Source organism: Loxodonta africana, unplaced genomic scaffold, assembly GCF_030014295.1.
Source record: "Loxodonta africana isolate mLoxAfr1 unplaced genomic scaffold, mLoxAfr1.hap2 scaffold_304, whole genome shotgun sequence".
In the NCBI taxonomy this organism is placed as follows: domain Eukaryota; kingdom Metazoa; phylum Chordata; class Mammalia; order Proboscidea; family Elephantidae; genus Loxodonta; species Loxodonta africana.
In genome coordinates this window covers 242,830-264,281 of record NW_026975024.1, presented here as the reverse complement: position 1 = coordinate 264,281, position 21,452 = coordinate 242,830, and the positions used below count along the sequence as shown (strand labels likewise).

At 36.5% G+C, this 21,452-nt stretch overlaps 1 pseudogene; it reads right to left on the bottom strand.

Moving 5' to 3' along the window:
- Positions 1–6,955: 6,955 nt before the first annotated feature.
- On the bottom strand, positions 6,956–18,256 carry LOC135229456 (olfactory receptor 2AK2-like; annotated as a pseudogene).
- Between the last annotated feature and the right edge of the window lie 3,196 nt (positions 18,257–21,452).

The following is a 21,452-nucleotide window of genomic DNA, read 5'->3' as shown; positions in this document are numbered from 1 at the left end:
TGCTTTAAACCATGCAGTATCCACTTTTCTTTTGAAACAACTATCTCTTGATCTATGTCCAGGTTTTCACAAGCACAATTAAGTGTTCTAAATTCCCATTCTTTGCTATGCTATCCATCATTGGTTATGATCCACACAGTCGAATGTCTTTGCATAGTCAATAAAACACAAGTAAAAATCTTTCTGGTATTCAGTGCTTTCAGTCAGATTCCATCTTACATCAGAAATAATATCCCTCATCCCATGTCCTTTTCTGAAACCTGCTTGAAATTCTGACCGTTCTGTGTTGATACACTGCTGCAGCCACTTTTGAATAATCTTCAGGAAAATTTTGCTTACGTGTGATATTAATGATATTGTTAAAAAATTTCCACATTTGGTTAGATCAACTTTCTTAGGAATGGGCATAAATAGGGATCTCTTCCAGTCTATTGGCCAGGTAGCTGTCTTTGAAATTTCTTGGCATAAAAGTGAGCACTTCCAGAGTTGCATCTGTTTGCAAAAACATCTCAACTGATACTCTGTCAAATTCCTGATACCTTGTTTTTTGCCATTCCTTTCAGCGTAGCATGGACTTCTTCCTTCAGTACCATTGATTCTTGATCATATGCTACCTCCTGAAATGCTGATCATCAGCCAATTATTTTTGATGTAATGACTCTGTGTATTCGTTCCATCTTCTTTTGATGTTTCCTGAGTTGCTCTATATGTTGTCCACAGAATCCTTCAATATTGCAACTCACAGCTTGAATGTTTTCTTCAGTTCTTTCAGCTTGAAAAATACTGAGCGTGTTCTTCCCTTTTGGCTTTCTAACTCCAGGTCTTTGCACATTTCTTTATAATATTTTACTTTGTCTTTTCAAGCTGCCCTTTGAAATCCTCTGCTCAGCTCTTTTACTTCTCAATTTCTTCTATTGGCTTTAGCTACTGGAAGTTCAAGAGCAAGTTTCAAAGTCCCTTTTTGACATCTGTTTTGGTCTCTTCTTTCTTTCCTGACTATATGATACGTATAAACCAAAACCCATTACTATCAAGTTGATTCTGACTCATAGTGATCCTATAAGACAGAGTAGAACTGCCCCATAGGGTTTCCAAGGAGCACCTGGTGGATTCAAACTGCTGACATTTTGATTAGCAGCCATAGCTTTTAACCTTTACACCACCAGGTTTCCTATAATACATATAACGAAACAAAAAACCAAACACAGTGCCGTCGAGTCGATTCCGACTCATAGTGACCCTGTAGAACTGCCCCTATCGAGTTTTCAAGGAGCGCCTGGCTGATTCAAACTGCTGACCCTTTGGTTAGCAGCTGTAGCACTTAACCACTACACCACCAGAGTTTCCGTAATACATATAGAACTCCTCAAATCAACATAACAGTATAAAAATGAGCAAAATATATGTCCAGTAGAAGATAAGAAGGCACTAATATATTCATGGAAAGTTATCTAATTTTGCTAAAATTTAAATTAAAATGGCAGTCGGAATTCATCATTTTTCCAAATGTTTTAGCAGATACCAGAAGATTTGAAAATACTTAGTGATGGTAACGGTCGAAGGGAAAGAAACCGTTCTCAATCATCATTGGAAATATGGATTGTCAGGCTTTGTGGTGATATATTTTGGAGTTGTTTTCAATATTTATATTTGTGCTAGGTACAATCCAAGTTAGGAATTTGTAAAATGGGAATAAATGATTTTACATACTTTTCTTTGTTACATTTTAAAAGAGCACTCTTTGAAGCAAAATAAAAAAAAATGGAAAGAATTCCAGTGACTGTAAATACCCATCAATCAGGCATTAGAACATGTCTAGTTTGAAAAAGTGAGGAAAACTTGTATTTCTAACCTAGAAAAATATCTATCAAATATAGCTAGGCAAGAGTGCATTAATTTTCAGTTTGTATTTTCAACACTTTTTTATTTCATTAATACAAAAGTAGGGAATTTTTACTTCTACTTAATTCATTCTGAATAAAATAAATATTTTAAATATTTTTTACAATCAGAAATAAAAATAACATTTAAAAATTTTAAGAGTTTTTAACCATAATGTAAATCAATGTAAATTTTCCATCACATTAATGTCCATATCTGCATAGTTAGGAACCATCGATTTTCTATTTCTTTATTTTATCTATTTTCAGACTGAAAGCAACTATAGACTTTTCCACAAATTGAAATAAAAATTTTTATTTATCGTGAGTAATCTACTCTTCTTGAATCTCTTTTTATTTTACAATATTTTACAAAAAGAAGCACACATATGTATGAACAGTTTGGTGGTAAAACAGGCAGGTACAACCTAAGATAAAGTTAAAAAAACAATAAACAAAACAAATTTTTTTCCAGCATGTCTGTCTGTGTCACTATATTATTTTCACGAGTATAGTTTTTCCAGGTCATATGTGCAATATTCTTATGTTAAAAGTAGGGATGAGGGCACATAGTTGGAAAATAGTCACAATTCATTCCGTTACACTAGATGTTGTGGCCCTGTGATTATATGGACTGCTCTCTAAATCAATACAAAGTGCTATACAAAGTTTTCCCTAATTAGTTCCTTGTTTCCTCCACTTAGGGCAGAAAGAAGTCATCAACCGAGAATGCTAGGTTTTGTTCTGTGATGATTTGCCATACAAATATAAACAACATATCCAGCAACAGTCTGCTGTAATTGACTGCTCAGTGATGTGTACCACGTGTAGACCTGATCTCCCACTCTGGTGAATGCACCTCTTGGTTTGTGAATTACAGAAATTTTAAGTACGTTTTTTTATTGTGTATGTGCAAAACTTTGGGACAAATAAAAATATTTTATTTTCTATTTTTCATTTCTACTTACATCCAAGTATTTCTTTCACCCCAATGAATGAACTTTAAAAAAAAATTCTATTTATTTTGTTTTTGTTGAGAATATATACAAAAAATCATAAATGAATTCAACAGTTTCTACATATACAATTCAGTGACACTGATTAGATTCTTTAGTTTGCTAAATCCATTCTCGTCCTCCTTTTTTAGCTAATGCTCCCTCATTAATATAACCTCACTGCCGCCTAAGGTTCCTATCTAATCTTTTGAGATGCTTTTGTCAGTTCGATTCCATATAGAACATTCTTAAAATAGGATAATGCTCAAGGCAGATCTTTTATACTATGTAAGCTAAACTATTTTTCAGTTTTAAGAAGACTTCATGGGCTATTTTGGTTTAAGATTTAAAGATTATCTCAGAGTAATAGTTTCAGGTGTTCATCCACACTCCGTGTTTCTAGAAAGTCAACAGTCCATGAAAAGCTGAAATTCTGTTTTGCATTTTCACCTTTTGATCAGAAATTGTCTGTGGGATCTTTCTTTTTTTTTTAATTGTCTTTAAGTGAAAGTTTACAGTTCAAGTTAATTTTTCATAAAAAAAAAATTTATACACACATTGTTATGTGACCCTAGTTGCTCTCCCTATAATGTGACAGCACACTCCTCCTTTCCACCCCAGGTTTCCCATGTCCATTCAACCAGATCCTGTCCCTTTTTGCCTTCTCATCTCACCTCTGGACAAGAGCTGCCCATTTAGTCTCATGTATCTACTTGAGCTAAGAAGTACTTCCTTCACGAGTATCGTTTTATGTCTTATACTCCAGTCTAACCTTTGTCTGAAGAGTTGGCTTCAGGACGGGGTTCAGTTCTGGGCTAACAGAGATTATTGGGCCATGCCTTCTAGGGTCCCTCCAGTCTCAGTCAGACCATTAAGTCTGGTCTTTTTACTAGAATTTGAGTTCTGAGCCCCAATTTTCTCCTGCACTCTCATGGACTCTTGTGTTCCCCTTTAGGGTGGTCATTGGTGGTAGCTAGGCACCATCTTGTTCTTCTGATCTCAGGCTGATGGAGTCTCTGGTTTATGTGGTCCTTTCTGTCTCTTGGGCTAATATTTTCCTTGTGTCTTTGGTGTTCTTCCCTCACCTTTGCTCCAGGTGGGTTGGGACAAATTCATGTATCTTAGATGGCCACTTGATAACTCTTAAGACCCCAGACGCTAGTCACCAAAGTGGGATGTATAATATGTTCTTAATACACTTTGTTATGCCAGTTGACCTAGATTTCCCCTGAAACCATGGTCCCCAGACCGCCGCCCCTGCTACTCTGTCCCTCAAAGTGTTTGGTTGTATTCAGGAAACTCCTTAGCTTTTGTTTAGTCCAGATGTCCTGACATCGCCTGTATCGTATGTTGTTCTTCCCTTCACCTAAGATAATTCTTATCTAATACCTAGTTAGTGTGTTTAAACCTTGTCTTGAGTTCTTATAGTAATGGTTTCATACGATATTTGTCCTTTTGTGATTGACTAATTTCACTCAGCATAATGCCTTCCAGATTCATCCATGTTATGAGATGTTTCACAGATTCATCATTGTTCTTTATCATTGTGTAGTATTCCATTGTGTGAATTTACCATAATTTGTTTATCCATTCGTCTGTTGATGGGCACGTAGGCTGTTTCCATCTTTTTGCTATTGTGATCAGTGCTGCAATGAACATGGGTGTGCATGTGTCTATTCAAGTGAGGGCTCTTATTTCTCTAGGATATATTCCAAGGAGTGGGGTTGCTCGATCATATGATAGTTCTATATCTAGCTTTAAGGAAGTGCCAAATCGATTTCCAAAGTAGCTGTACCATTTTACATTCCCTCCAGCAGTGTATAAGTGTTCCAGTCTCTCCACAACCTCTCCAACACTTATTATATTGTGTTTTTTGAATTAATGCTAGCCTTCTTGGGGTGAAATGCTGTCTCATTGTAGTTTTGATTTGCATGTCTCTAATGGCTAAAGATCGTGAGCATTTTCTGTTTATCTGTTAGCCGTCTGAATGTCTTCTTTGGTGAAGTGCTTGTTCATATCCTTTGCCCATTTTTTAATTGGGTTATTTGTCTTTTAGTTGTTGAGGTTTTTCAATATCTTGTAGATTCTAGAGGTTAGACACTGATGGGATTTGTCATAGCCAAAACCTTTTTCACAGTCTCCAGGTTGTCTTTTTATTCTTTTGATGAAGACTTTTGATGAACATATATGTTTGATTTTTAGGAGCTCCAATTATCTAGTTTCTCTTCTGGTTCTTATGCATTGTTAGTAAAGTTTTTTATTCAGTTTATGCCATATATTAGTTCCTCTATAGTTGTTCCTACTTTTTCTTCCATGATCTTTATCATTTTAGATTTTATATTTAGGTCTCTGATCTATTTTGAGTTCATTTTTGTGCATAGCGTGAGTTATGGGCCTTGTTTCAATTTTTTTGCAAATGGATATCCAGTTAGCGAGCACAATTTGTTAAAGAGACTGTCTTTTCCCCAATTAATGGACTTTGGGCCTTTGTCAAATATCAGCTGCTCCTAGGTGGATGAATTTATGTCTGGATTCTCAATTCTGTTCCCTTGGTCATTGTATTTCTTGTTGTACCAGTATTAGGCTGTTTTGACCACTGTGGAAGTATCATAAGTTCTAAAATCAGGTGTTGGGAGGCCTCCCACTTTGTTCTTTCCTTCAGTAATGCTTTACTTATACAGTGTCTTTTCTCTTTCCATATGAAGTTGGTGATTTCCTTGTTCATATCATGAAAAAATGCCATTGGAATTTGGATCGAGGATGCATTGTACCTGTAGATAGCTTTGGATAGAACTGACATTTTTACAAAGTTGAGTCTTCTTATCCATGAGAAAGGTATGTTTTTCCGCTTATGTATGTCTCTGTGGTTTCTTACAGTAATGTCTTGTAGATTTCTTTGTATAGGTCTTTTAAGTCTGCTTAGATTTATTGCTAAGTATTTTATCTTCTTGTGGGCTATCGTAAATGATATTGATTTGGTGACTTCATTTTGGAAGCTCTCTCTGTTGGCGTAGAGGAAGCCAACTAATTTTTGTATGTTTAACTTGTATTCTGATACTTTGCTGAAATGTTCTATCAGTTCCAGTAGTTTTCTTGTGGGTTCTTTGGGTTTTCCTGTGTATAAGTTCATATCATCTCTAATAGAGAGATTTTACTTCTTCCTTACCAGTTTTGACTCCCTTTATTTCTTTTTCTAGCCTAATGGCTCTGGCTAGGACCTTCAGCATGATGTTGAGTATGAGTGGTGATAAAGGGCATCCTTGTCTGGTTCCTGTTCTCAAGGGGAATGCTTCAGACTCTCTCCATTTAGGATGATGTTGGCTGTTGACTTTATATAAATGCCCTTTATTATGCTGAGGAATTTCCCTTCCATTGCTATTTTACTGAGAGTTTTTATCATGAATGCATGTCGAACTTTGTCAAATACCTTTTCGGCATCAATTAATAATATCGTGTGGTTCTTGTCTTTTGTTCTATTTATGTGATGGATTTCGTTGATTGTTTTTCTAATGTTAAACCATCCTGCATACCTGATATGAATCCCATTTGGTCATGGTAATTTTTTTGATGTGTTTTTGAATTCCATTGGCCAGAATTTTCTTAAAGATTTTTGCATCTATGTTCATGAAGGATATTGACCTGTAATTTTCTTTTTGTGGTGTCTTTACTGGTTTTGGTACCAGGGTTTTGCTGGCTTCATAGAACGATTTTGGGAGTATCCCATTGTTTTAGGTTAAAGGCCACCAGCCTCACATTAATCCCCTTTAAAGCCAGGGCCAAGATGGCAGAGTAATCAAACACTTCCTGTGGTCCCTCCTAAAATAAAGAACCAAAAAAATAAGTTAATCAATTATATATGACAATCTAGGAGCTGCCAGACCTGACCTGGTGAGAACTGGCATCTGCAGGCTGGGTAGGCTGGTGTGCATCGTGAGGCAAGCAATGGTGCTCAGGACACCTTTTCCACACTTGGAGTGACCAAGTGACAGAGGGTCCACTCAACCCTCCAAAACCAGAGAGAAGAGGCATTCAATTGGCAAACCTGCCACACAGATTAAAAAAAAAAAAAAAAAAAAAAAAACCTATGGGAAGAATGTACCTCCCATTTATTTTCCCCTTCTTTCTATACACCTGGTCCAGGCTGGCTTTCGCAATTGCCATGTCCCCTGGGCCAGAAGTAGAACCCATCATGTTCCCTGGGCCAGAAGTAGAACCCATCATGTGCCTTGAACCATTCTCCTAGCTTTGAAGAGGGAACAAATTAACAAAGAAGAAAAAATAATCTGCAAGCTCCCCTAAGCCAGGAACACAGGGCATTCACAGCTTCTTTGCCTAGGCACAGGCACAAGGGGTCTACAGGCTTTGAATACCTTTCACTCCTGAATAAAACTGTGTGGGCCCATTTCAGCAGTGTAAGCCCTCATTAACACAGTAAACGAAACCAAAACCAAACCCAGTGCTGTCGAGTCGATTCCAACTCATAGCAACCCTATAGGACAGAGTAGAACTGCCCCGTGGAGTTTCCAAGGAGCTCCTGGTGGATTTGAACTGCCGACCTCTTGGTTAGCAGCCATAGCACTTAACCACTATGCCACCAGTAGGGTATATACCTGAAGGCTAATTTCAACAGTACCAGCTATAAGGTGGAGTGGCGGGTTCATGACATTTGACACTGCTCTGTCCATTAAGCAGGGTCCTCACCTACCCACATCAGAGGCCTGAGGACTGGTTGCTGCACCCATTCCACTAAGCCACAAGCAATAGGGGCCCAAGAATAGGTGGTGCCTTCCAGTCCTTACAGCAAACAACATTTGGTGCCATAGTACAGCTGCAAAATCCACCCATCTATCCCTCTAGGGAACTTTCCTCTCAGATACTTAAGGGCAGCCATCAGCCCCCTACATTGCTCATCGCATGACCTTCTACTGCAGCCAGAGACCTGTGCCGACTCCAATCACCCTGCCTGTCTAGGGCTGTAGGTGAGAGCCTGCACTACACACTTGGTGATTAATTACCTGGACATCTGAGCTTCACCCATACAAGAAAAGTAAATGGACTCCTGGGCTCACATACCCAGTAACAGCTCTAACTGCCTGGTGACAGGACATGAGAGCTTCAAAGGCACCAATAATCAAACCAGCAAACACAAGAATCCTATTTGTGCATATCAAAACAAAAAACAAAACAAGAAGCTAGAACACGGTAAGCAAACATAAATAAATATAATAACTTGATGGCTTGGAGACAACAGTCAATATCAAATCACATAAAGCAGCAGACCATGATGGCTTCAGCAAGTGCACAAAACAATCAAGAAATCTGGAGGAAGATGATTTCTTCAGACATAGAATTCAAAGGATTAATACACAGAGCTCTTCAACAGATCAGGGAGGCGATCAGGCAAAATGCAGAACAAGCCAAGGAACACACAGATAAATCAATAGAGGAACTTAAGGAGGTTATTCAACAGCATAATTACTAATTTAACAGGCTGCAAGAAGCCATAGAGAGACAGCAAACAGAAATTTAAAAGATTAACAATAAAATTTCAGAACTAAACAACTCAATAGAAAGTCATAGGAGTGGAACTGAGGAAACGGAAGTCAGATTAGTGAGATTAAAGATAAAGCACTTGATACCAACATACTTGAGGAAAAATCAGATAAAAGAATTACAAAAAATGAAGAAACCCTAAGAACTACATGGAACTCTATCAAGAGGAATAACCAACGACTAACTGCAGTACCAGAAGAAGGGTGGGAACAAAAAATACAGGGAGAATTGTCAAATATTTGTTGACTTAAAACTTCCTTGATATCGTGAAAGATGAGGACATATTTATCCAAAGAGCTTATGTAACCCCACACAAGGTAGAGCCCAAAAGAAAGTCACCAAGACATATTATAATCAAACTTGCCCAAAACAAAGATAAACTGAGAATTTTAAGAGGGTCTAGGGATAAACAAAAAGTCACTTGCAAAGGAGAGTCAATAAGACTAAGCTCAGACTACTCAGCAGAAACCATGCAGACAAGAAAGCAATGGGATGACATATATAAAGCCTTGAAGGGAAAAAAAAAATCCAGCCAAGAATTGTATATCCAGAAAAACTGTTTCTCAGCTATGATGGTAAAATTAGGGCATTTGTAGATAAACAGAAGTTTAGGGAATTTGTAAAAATCAAACCAAAATTAAAAGAAATACAATGGGGAGTCCTCGTGTTAGAAAATCAATAATGTCAGATAACAACTGAAGACTAGAATATAGGAAAGAACAACCACATATCAACACATATAGGGAAATCACAAATAAATCAAAGCTGAATATAGGAAAACAGAGACATCATTAAGTAAAAGATGACAACATTAAAACAAAACGAGGGACTAAATAATGTAGTCATAGATCTTTTGTATGGAGAGGAAGTCAAGGCAATATAAAGAAATAAAAGATTGGTTTAAAATTAGAAAAATAGGAGTAAATATTAAGATAACCACAAAGGAATATAACAATCCTACATATCAAGATTAAAAAAAATCTTATCAAAATAAAAAAAGGGCAGGGCCAAGACAGCAGAATGGTTAGAGGCTTCCTGTGCTTCCTCTTACAACAAAGACCCAAAAAAACAAGTGAATCGATTATATATGACAATCTAGGAGCCATGAACATCAAATGCAAAGTTGAGAAATTGGACTAGGTGGCAGGGGGAAGGAGAGATGGTTAAAAAGCAGTGAGGAGTTGCCAGACATGAATTGGCAGGAACTGGCAGCCCACAGGTAGGATCCCCTGATGCCAGCTCAGTGAGGAAGGCAGTGGCATTTGGGACATGCTTTACTCATCAGACCAAGTGGTGGAGAGTTCACTCACACCTCCAGAATCAGTGAAAAGCGGTGCTCAATCAGCAAAAGATAAGTAGATGCGTCTAGCCTACTGTGCAGATAAAACAAACAAACAAAAAAACCTTTGGGAAAAATTTTCTCCCACTTACCTGTCCCCTTCCCACTCTGCACTGGGTCCAAGCCAGCTTCAGAGATTGCCACATCCCCTGGGCTGGAAGTAGGACCTATCATACACTCTGATCCATTTCCAGGCATTGGAGAGAAAACAATTTAACAAACAGGGAAAAAAATAATTTTCTGGCTCTCCTAACACAGGAAATCAGGGTAGAAACAGCTACTTTGCCTAGGCACAGGCATAAGGTTCCACAGACTTTGACTACCTTTCACCCCTCCATAGACCTGTGTGGGCCCATTTCAACAACATAGGCCCTCTTTAGCACGGTATAACAGGGTATATACCTGAAGTCTAACTTCAACTGTTTTAGCTATAGGGTGGAGAGGCAGGTTCATGACATTTGTCACGGCTCTTCCCATTAAGCTGGGTCCTCAACTACCAACTTCAAGGGCCTGGGGACTGGTTTCTCCACCCACTCCACCAAGCCACCCATGACAGGGATTCAAGAATAAGTGGTGACTCCCAGTCCTTACAGACAACAGCATTAGGTGCTGATAGTAAAGCTGCAAAACCCAACCACCTATGTGCTCTGCAGAACGGGAACAAGCTTTCATCACAAACACTCAGAGGCAGCTATGACCACCTGCCTTGCTCAGCGTGTGACCCCCTACTGCATCCAGATACCTGTGCCTACATGAATCACCCTTTCCCATCTAGTACTGCAGGTGAGAACCTGCACCAACACTTGGTGACTGACCACCTGAACACCTGACCTGTAACCATACAAGAAAAGTAAATGGATTCCTGGGCTCACATACTTTGTAAGAGCTCTAACCACCTGGTGACAGGATGTTAGAGCTTCAAAAGGACCAATAATCAAGCTACCTTACATGAGGAGCCTATCTGACCATAACAAAACAAAAAAGAATCTAGGACAAAATAAGCAAACATAAAATAAATACATACAATAAGTTATTGATGACTCAGAGACAACAGTCAATATCAAATCACATAAAGAGGCAGATCATGATGGCCTCAGCAAGCTCCCAAATCAAAGAATCAAGAAACCTTCCTGATCAAGATAACTCCTTGTAATTACCAGAGGTAGAATACAAAAGGTTAATATACAGAACTCTTCAAGATATCAGGGAGGAGATCAGGCAAAATGCAGAACAAGCCACGAAGCACAAGACAAACAATACAGTAACTTAAGAAAATTAGAGAAGAGCATAATGACAAATTTAATAGGCTGCAAGAATCCGTACAGAGAGAGCAAACAGAAATCCAGAAGATTGAAATTAAAATTTCAGAATTAGACAACTCATTAGAAAGTCATAGAAGCAGAACTGAGGCAATGGAAGTTAGAATTAGTGAGACTGAAGATAAAGCACTTGACACCAACTTACTTGAGAAAAATCAGACAAAAAAATAAAAAAAAGAAGAAACCCTAAGAATTGTGTGGGACTGTAACAAAAGGAATAACCTACCAATAACTGGTGTACCAGAATGGGGGGAGGGGTGGGGAGGGATAACAGGAAATACAGAGAGAATTGTTGAAGACTTGTTGCCAGAAAACTTCTCTGATATCATGAAAGATGAGAAGATATCTGTCCAAGATGCTCATCCAACCCCACACAAGGTAGATCCCAAAAGAAAGTCACCAAGAATATTATAATCAAACTTGCCAAAGCCAAAGATAAAGAGAGAATTTTAAGAGCAGCTAGGGATAAACAAAAAGTCACCTACAAAGGAGAGTCAATAAGACTCAGCTCGAACTACTCGGCAGAAACCATGCAGGCAAGAAGACAATGGGATGACATATACAGAGCCTTGAAGGAAAAAAAAATGCCATCCAAGAATTATATATACAGCAAAACTGTTTCTCATATATGATGGTGAAATTAGGACATTTCCAAATAAACAAAAGTTTAGGGAATTTGTAAAAACTGAACCAAAATTACAAGGAATACTAAACGGAGTCCTGTGGTTAGAAAATCAGTAACATCAGACAACAACCCAAGACTAGAACACAGGACAGCAACCAGATATCAATGCAGATAAGGAAATCACAAAAATAAATCAAATCTAAAACACTCAAAATAGGGAAACAGGAACATCATTAGGTAAAAAGTAACATTAAAACCAAAAAAAAAGAAGAGAATAAAAATGTAGTCCTAGATCTTTATACGGAGAAGAATTCCAGGCAATATGAAGAAATAAAAGGTTAAACTTAGAAAAATAGGGGTAAATATTAAGGTAACCACAAAGGAAACTAACAATCCTAAACATCAGAATAAAAAAAACAAGTAAAAGAGACTCAGCAAATACAAATCAACAAGAATGAAAAAGAGGAAAAGAAAATATATAAAGAAAAAGGACTCATCACCACAGAAAATTAAGTAGAAAAAAGAAACTGTCAACAACATGCACGCAAAAAAAGACACCAACATGACAGCACTAAACTCATACCTATCAATGATTATCCTTAATGTAAATGGACTAAATGCACCAATAAAGAGACAGAGAGTGGCAGAATGGATTTAAAAAAAACCCAAAATCCATCTATATGCTGTCTACAAGAGACACACCTTAGACTTAAAGAAACAAACAAGCTAAATATCAAAAGATGGAAAAAATATATATACCAAGGAAACAACAATCAAAAAAGAGCAGGAGCGACAATTTTTAATTTCTGACAAAATAGACTTTAAAGTAAAATCCACAACAAAGCTTACAGAAGGACTCTATATAATGATTAAAAGGTCAATACACCAGGAGGACATAGCCATAATAAATATTTACACACCCAAGTACAGGGCTCCAAAATACATAAAACAACTACGGTCACATAACAATGTGTGTATAAGTTTCTGTATGAGAAACTGACTTGAACTGTAAGCTTTCACTTAAAGCACAATAAAAAAAACTCACACCTATCAAAAATTATGCTGAATATAAATGGACTAAATGCATCAATAAAGAGACAGAGAGTGGTAGAATGGATAAAAAAAAAAAACACAATCCATCTATATGCTGCCTACAAGAGACACACCTTAGGCTTAAAGACACAAACTAAAACTCAAAGGAAGAAAAAAATACATACATATATGTATCAAGCAAACAACAATCAAAAAAGAGCAGGAATGGAGATATTAATCTCTGACAAAATAGACTTTAAAGTAAAATCACCACAAAGGATAAGAAAGGACACTATATAATGATTAAAGGCTCAATACACCAGGAGAACATAACCACAGTAAATATTTATGCACCCTATGATAGGGCTCCAAAATATATAAAGGAAACTCTAACACATTGAAAAGAGAAATAGAGAGCTCCACAGTAATAGTAGGAGACTTCAACACACCACTGTCGATGAAGGACGGAACATTCAGACAGAAGCTCAATAAAGACATGGAAGATTTAAATGCCACAATCAACCAACTTAATCTCATAGACATATACAGAACGCTCCACACAATAGCAGCCAAGCATACTTTCTTCTCCAATGCACATGGAACATTCTCCAGAATAGACCACATATTAGGTCATATAAGCTGTAACAGAATACAAAACATTAAAATATTACAAAGCAACTTTCTGACCATAAAGCCATAAAATTAGAAATCGATAACAGAAAAAGCAAGGAAAAAAAAAAAATCAAACACATGGAAACTGAACAACACCTTGCTCAAAAATACCAGTTTATAGAAGAAATAGTGTGGAAAAAGAAATGCGCAGAATCCAATGAGAATGAAAACACATCTTACCAGAACAATTGGGACACAACAAAAACAGTGCCCCGATGTCCATTTATAGCAATAAATGCACACATCCAAAAAGAAAAGTCCAAAATCAAAGAATTAACTCAAGAACTCTAGCAAATAGAAAGAGAGCAGTAAAAGAAGCCCTCAGTCACAAGAAAGTAAATGATAAAAATTGGACCAGAATTAAATGAAATAGAGAATAGAAAAACAATAGAAAGAGTTAACAAAACTAAAAGCTGGTTCTTTGAAACGATCAACAAAATTGATAAACCAATGACCAAATTGACAAAAAAACTCACGAGGAACTGTATAACCAGTAAAAGAAATGAGATGGGCTATATCACAACAGACCCAACTGAAATTAAAAGAATCATAACAGAATACTATGAAAAATTGTACTTCAACAATTTTGAAAACCTAGAGGAAATGGACAAATTTCTAGAAACATACTACCTACTAAACTAACAGAAACAGAGGTAGAACAACTAAATAAACCTATAACAAAAGAAGAGGTTGAAAAGGTAATTAAAAACTCCCAAGAAAAAAAAAAAAAAAGCCCTCTCCCTGACAGTTTCACTAGAGAATTCTACCAAATTGTCTGAGAAGTAACACCACTACTACTAAAGATATTTCAGAGCATACAACAGAATGAAATACTCCAAAACTCACCCAGCATAACCCTGATAATGATACCAGGTAAAGACATCACAAAAAATTAAATTACAGACCAATATCTCTCATGAACTTAGACACAAAATCCTCTACAAAATTCTGGCCAATAGAGTTCAACAACATATCAAAAAAGAATAATTCATAATGACCAAGTGGGATTCATACCAGTTATGCAGGGATGGTTTAACATTAGAAAAACAATCAATGTAATCTATCACATAAATAAAACTAAAGACAAGAACAGTGTGACCTTTAGTAAGATGCAGAAAAGGCATTTGACAAAGTCTAACACCCATTCATGATAAGACCTCTCAGCAATATGGAAACAGAAGTGAAATTCTTCCCCATAATAAAGGGCATTTATATAAAGTCAACAGCCACCATCACCTTAAATGGAGAGAGCCTGAAAGCATTCCCCTTGAGAATGGGACCCAAACAGGATGCCCTTTATCACCACTCTTATTCAACATTGTGCTGGAGGCCCTAGCAATTAGGCTAGAAAAAGAAATAAAGGGCATCCACATTGGTAAGAAAGAGATAAAAGTGTCTGCATTTCAGATGATGTGCTCTTATACACAGAAAACCCCCAAAGAATCCACCAGAAAACTACTGGAACTAATAGAAGATTTCAGCAAAGTATCAATACAAGATAAACATACAAAAATCAGTTGGATTCCTAAACTCCAACAAAGAGAACTTCAAAGAGGAAATCACCAAATCAGTTGTCATTTACAATAGTCTCCGAGAAGATAAAATACTTAGGAATATATCTAACCACAGATGTAAAACACCTATACAAAGAAAACTACAAGACACTACTGCAAGATATCAAAAGAAGACATTCTGACAGCTAACAGATACATGAGGAAATGATCATGATCATTAGCTATTAGAGAAATGCAAATCAAAACTACAATGAGATACCATCTCACCACAACAAGGCTAGCATTAATCCAGAAAACACACACACAAAAAAACAAATGTTGGAGAGGTTTCTGAGAGACTGAGATACTTATACACCGCTGGTGGGAATGTAAAATTGTACAACTACTTTGGAAATCAATTGGGCACTTCCTTAAAAAGCTAGAAATTGAACTATCATATGATACAGCCATCCCACTCCTTGGAATATATCCTAGAGAAATAAGAGCTCTCACATGAATAGATATATGCACACCTATATGTACTGCGAAAACGCTGGTGCCATAGGAAACCCTGGTGGCATAGTGGCTAAGTGCTATGGCTCCTAACCAAAAGGTCGGCAGTTTGAACCCACCAGGTGCTCCTTGGAAACTCTACGGGGCAGTTCTACTCTGTGCTATAGGGTCGCTATGAGTCGGAATAGACTCGACGGCAGTGGTGGGTATATGCATTGCACGGCGAAAAGATTGAAGTTGTCAAGGGCTTCATTTTACTTGTATTCACAAGCAACACCCATGGAAGCAGCAGTCAAGAAATCAAAAGACACATTGCATTGGACAAATCTGCTACAAAGAACCTCTTTAAAGTGTTGAAGAGCAAAGGTGTCACTTTGAAGACTAAAGGTGTGCCTGGCCCAAGCCATGATATTTTCAATGGCATCATATGCATGTGAAAGCTGGACAATGAATAAGGAAGACTGAATAAGAGTTGACGCCTTTGAATTGTGGTGTTGGTGAAGAATATTGAATATACCATGGACTGCCAGAAGAACTAACCAATCTGTCTTGAAAGAAGTACAAACAAAATGCTCCTTAGAAGTAAGGATGGCGAGACTCCGTCTTACACACTTTGGACATGTTGTCAGGGGGGATCAGTCTCTAGAGAAGGACATCATGCTTGGTAAAATACAGGGTCAGCAGAAAAGAAGAAGACCCTCAAACAGATGGGTTGACACAGTGGCTGCAACAATGGGCTCAAGCGTGACAATGATTGTAAGGATGGCACAGGACCGGGCAGTGTTTTGTTCTGTTGTACGTAATAAGGATGCTATGAGTCGGAACCAACTCAAGTGCACCTAACAACAACAGCAACAACATGTTCATTGCAGCACTGTTCACAATAGCAAGAAGATGGAAACAACCTAGGTGCCCATCAACAGTCAAATGCATAAACAAATTATAGAATATAATACAATGTGTGTATAAATTTTTGTATGAGAAACTAACTTGAACTGTAACTTCCACTTAAAGCACACACACACACACACACACACACACATGTCTAATTTACACTGCAAGTTCTGGCCTCATTACATCTACCCATTTCATACTACTCACCAATTTACTCCTTGAACTTTTGTGACTATGCTGGGTGTGTCCCCATCTCAGGGAATTCTCACTCATTCTTTGCTTTTCCAAGAACACTCATCCCCAGATATCTACTTGAATCTTTTCCTTGGATCCTTTTAGTTTTTGACAAATGTCTCATTCTTTGTTCTTCTTTCTCTGTTTTCCCTATTCCAGTTTTCCACTTAGTTTTTCTTCACAGCAACTAATACTTTTTGGTATACTGTCAAATTTACACAAAGAAATGTAAATTCATGACAGCAGAGATTTATGTCAGTTTTATCTTGTTTCATCCCATTTCACCAGTGCCTATGACAGTGTCACATACACAGTTAAAGCATTAAAGCCTTCGTTTAATGAATGAATAAATAAGTGGATGTATGCACTTTCCTCTACATTATAGTTTGTTTGTCACATATATTTTCCTGATACTATGTATTATATGGTAAATTATATTTCATATTCATTTTATTTCAGAATAAAGTGTTGAAAATATTTGTTATGACATAGGAGCATTGTGTTGACAGGGATTAATTCTATTGCTTTAGAAGACAAATAAAGCTGATAATTCCAAACATTCTCTAGCTTCACACTGCAAATACATCCAGTTCCAATAACCGTGCTTTAACTATTTCTCAAAAGAGGGGAAATCAAGACATTCTTCCATTTATTTATTTTGTAAACATTTATTGGAGCTTATACAGTAGGCTAGTCAAGGCTTGCTGTTGAGTCTCAAACTATAAAAGCTTCCTGAAGTCATATTTTCTATACAAATATCCATTATCCCAGCAGTCTTCTCATGGCCCTTATGACCGCCTTGTTCCTAAGATTGTAGATAAATGGGTTCAGAAGAGTTGTGATAATGCTGTAAAATATTGCCACCACCTTTTCCTCCTTAGGGTAATGCAAGGAGTGTGGTCTTGTATAGGTGGAGAGAGCAGTCCCATAGGAAGCCAAAAGGGCCAAAAATGATAGTATCAGAATGATAAGACTGCTAAATAGGACAGTATACTCATACTGGGAGATGTCCCGGTGCACCAAAGATATTAGAGATGGAACTTCACAGAAAAAGTGGTTAATGAGCCAAGATCTACATAACGGAAGTTGAAATACATGCAATGTATGTGTTTAAGAATTCCTAAAACTACTGGCCTATATACACATGACCATGAACAAACAGATCATCTTGCTCATAAGAACAGGATAATGTAGGGGATGACAGATGGCTATGTTTCGATCATAAGGCATAAAACCAAGAAGAGCTTCAGTTCCACTGAGAGTCAAAACTACAAAGGTTTGAATCTCACAACTTAAAAAAGTAATGGATTTACTATTTGACAGAAAATTTGCTGCCATCTTGGGTACCATGGTGGAGATGTACATCAAGCCAATGAAGGAGAGCTGGCTGAAGAGGAAGGACATGGGAGCGTGGAGTCAGGTGTCCAGTCGGATGAGGTGGATCAGTATGATGTTCCCCATCAAAGTCACTGAGAAGAGGCCTGCAATGGCAACAAAGAGGACAGTGTTCATTTGGCCATATGGGAAAATACCAAGAAGTATAAACTCTGCTCCTAAATTTTGATTTTCTGTCTTCATGCTTACATCAAAATAAAGCAGACAATATCTAAAAATTCCATGTAATAACAGTGACTATCCTTCCAGAGAAAATAAAATGATTACTAAATACGGTAGAATTTGCTTGTGTTACCTTAGGAGGCTATTTCTTTCCCTATTTTTATACACAGACTCTGTGTCTGTTGAGCAATGGCCATTTTGGAAATAAAAAAAAAAGGTTTATTTATTTCTTCATTTTTTACTGGTTACAGAATAAATTTTTTTTTATGGGAATAAAACATTTAGATGATTTGTCAAAGTAAGCTATTTCTCCCCTTGTAAACATCTTCGAGATGATAGGCTGGAGATATGTTCATTGTTACAAAAAAAGAATCTTTCACTCAATTCATTCATATAAATAATTTAGCATGGCAGTGATGGCCAAATGTGGTATAATATTCTTACAATATTTTTCGGTTTTGAAATTATATTGGATATAAATTATGATAAAAGTTATATTAACATTTGTATGTCAGGAATATTATAGCTCTTAAAATGAATTGGTGGTTATTTTTATAATACCTGTAAGTGTAGATGGGAATACATAACCCAGGCAAAAACAAAAAATATGCCAGACCTTACGGAGAGCTGGAGAATGAATCATTAAAACGTATGTTAACAATTATTAATCTAAGTTTAACTTAAGGAGCAAGTCAAGAAGGGCATTTTGAATTTGATTTGGTCCTTTTATATTAATAGGGGAAATTTACATTTAAACTATACTTGGAAAAAAAGGCAGTTAGTAAAAGTTTATCACTTGCTCCTCAATCAAGATATGGAATCAAAAGACTACTGAACGCCTTGTTAAAATTTGAAAATTTTAGATAATTCTTAATACAAAAATATTGCAGAACAAATTTGAAGAATTGAAAATATTTTCAATAACAGGTAGCCAACTTTAATATAAAATCTGACAAATAAGAAAATTAACTGACAGTAACAACTGTTTATTATATGCATGCAAATACTAACACAATTCTGGAATATATGATCCAACGATCTATCATAAATTTACATTTATTGTTAACCTGAATATCCTCGGTGCAAGATGCAGTCACTGAAGCTAAGCCTCACATCAGCAAATCAAAACCTAACAAAGTGTACATTCTGTCAATGCCTGACCTTCCCAGAAGCCAAAATGTCATCTAACCAATTAGGACTTGCCTGTTGAGCTTAACCTGGTTCAAAATGTTCCATTAATCCCATCCCCATCACCAGAACTGTTAAAAAATAAAATTTCTACAAGATTAAATTTGTATATGAATTTTAAGCTGTATTTGCTCTTCATTAACTGGAAAGGTCTTGTCTGAAACTGCCTATTCAAGTGCTGCAAATAAGGTTTATGAGTTCATATGTGAGTTTAATCTAGGAAAAAAATTATTTTTTACACTATAGTCAGCCAAGTTGGTATAAACTAAGGCACATTTGACTGTATATAAGAAAGATAATATACACATTTTACATATTCCAAAAAGTATTTGATGCTATCGAACATGCATTCTTCCTTATAGGCCTCACTCAAAAAACAAAACAGCAAACACAATGATATAAAATAAAGATGGATGCTTGTTTAACTCAAAAAAAATTTATTCTAACATCATTATTATTTTGTTTACAACGTTCTCACCCATAAATAGGATAGAACAAATAAAATAACAATAACACAAAAAAGAAAAAGTAGTTTATCTATGGGAAAGCCTTATTGCTTTTGCAATTCTGATAAAAGAAAAATACTTAACTCACTAAATGTATTAAAAAAATTGATTCTATAAATTATAATTTACAAAATTAGTAACATTCCAATACATTAGGATAATATTTTAATATTCTTAATATTTTTCACTTTACTAATAATAATATTGTTGTTGTTAGGAGCCTTTGAGTCAATTTTGACTCATAACGACCCTATGTACAACAGAACAAAACACTGCTTGGTCCTGTGCCATCCTTACAACCATTGCTAAGTTTGAGCCCATTGTTAAAGCCAATGAGTCAGTCCATCTTGTTGAGGGTCATCCTCCTCTTTGCTGACCCTCTACTAATAACAGTATTCCATGATAATAAAATATTATTTAAATATGATTATACTAAAAACTGGCTTATGCTTTAAAAATATCAAATACAACCACCAAGAGAGCATGTAACTAAAAGGACAAAATAAATATCATTACAAACTCCTTCTTTGTAAAACAATTCAAGCAAACGCAATCTAAATTTCAAAGTTATATATTTCAGATCATGCTGCATTTTTTAAATAAAATCCTGAAAGAAAACGATCAAGTTAAAAATAAAAATAATAAAAATATGTTGATAAGAGAACAAAGAGGAGGAAATACAACATATAAGATTTTATAGACATAAAAGTAATAAAAGAGTGTGATAATTGGGCAACATAGAGAAATAAGACATTAAGAATATGATAGCTGTAGAAGTTATAAGGAACTTTGATGACAGCGTAGAGATTAAAGTGTTGGGCTGCTAACCAAAATGTCGGAGGTGGCTCGAACTCACCTACAGCTCTACAGGAGAAAGATGTAGCATTCTGCTCCTGTAAAGACTCACAACCTTGGAAATCCTATTGGGCAGTTCTACCCTGTCCTATAGGGTCACTGTCAGTTGTGATTGACTCCATGGCAGTGGGTTAATAGAAGTTACAAAATATAATAAATTATTATATGATGATACATCATCAATGAAGTATATACACTACCCATTGCTATCAAGTTAATTTCAATTCATACTGACCCCCTGAGGACTGAGTAGAACTGCCTCAGAGGCTTTCCAATGCTGTAATCTGTATGAAAGGGGCCCTGGTTTGCAGTCATTAAGCATTTTGGTGCTACCAGAAAGTTTGGTGGCTCAAACCTACAGAGCACTTCATAGGAGAATGTTGTGGCAGTTTGCTCCCTTAAAGATTTACAGGCTTAAAACCCTATGGGGCAGTTCTACTCTGTCCTACATTTACACTATGATTTGGAATCTACTCAATGGCAGTGGGTTAATCTTTATAGAAGCAGACTGCCACATCTTTCTCCCTGGAAGCACGTGATAGGTTCCAACTCCCCACCTTTGGGTTAGCAATCCAGCATTTAACCACTGTGCAATGAGGCCTTCTTCAATAAAATACACAGGGAAGTCTGGTCTTTTTTTGTGAATTTGATCATTAGTTCTACATTTTCTCCCACTCTATCACTACCCTCTGTTGCAATCCCAGTCAGAACAGAACTCTGCAGACTATGGCCCTGGACACACTTCTAACTAAGAAAAGAAGCCACTCCAGAAGTTTACCTTTTAGCCAAAGATTAGA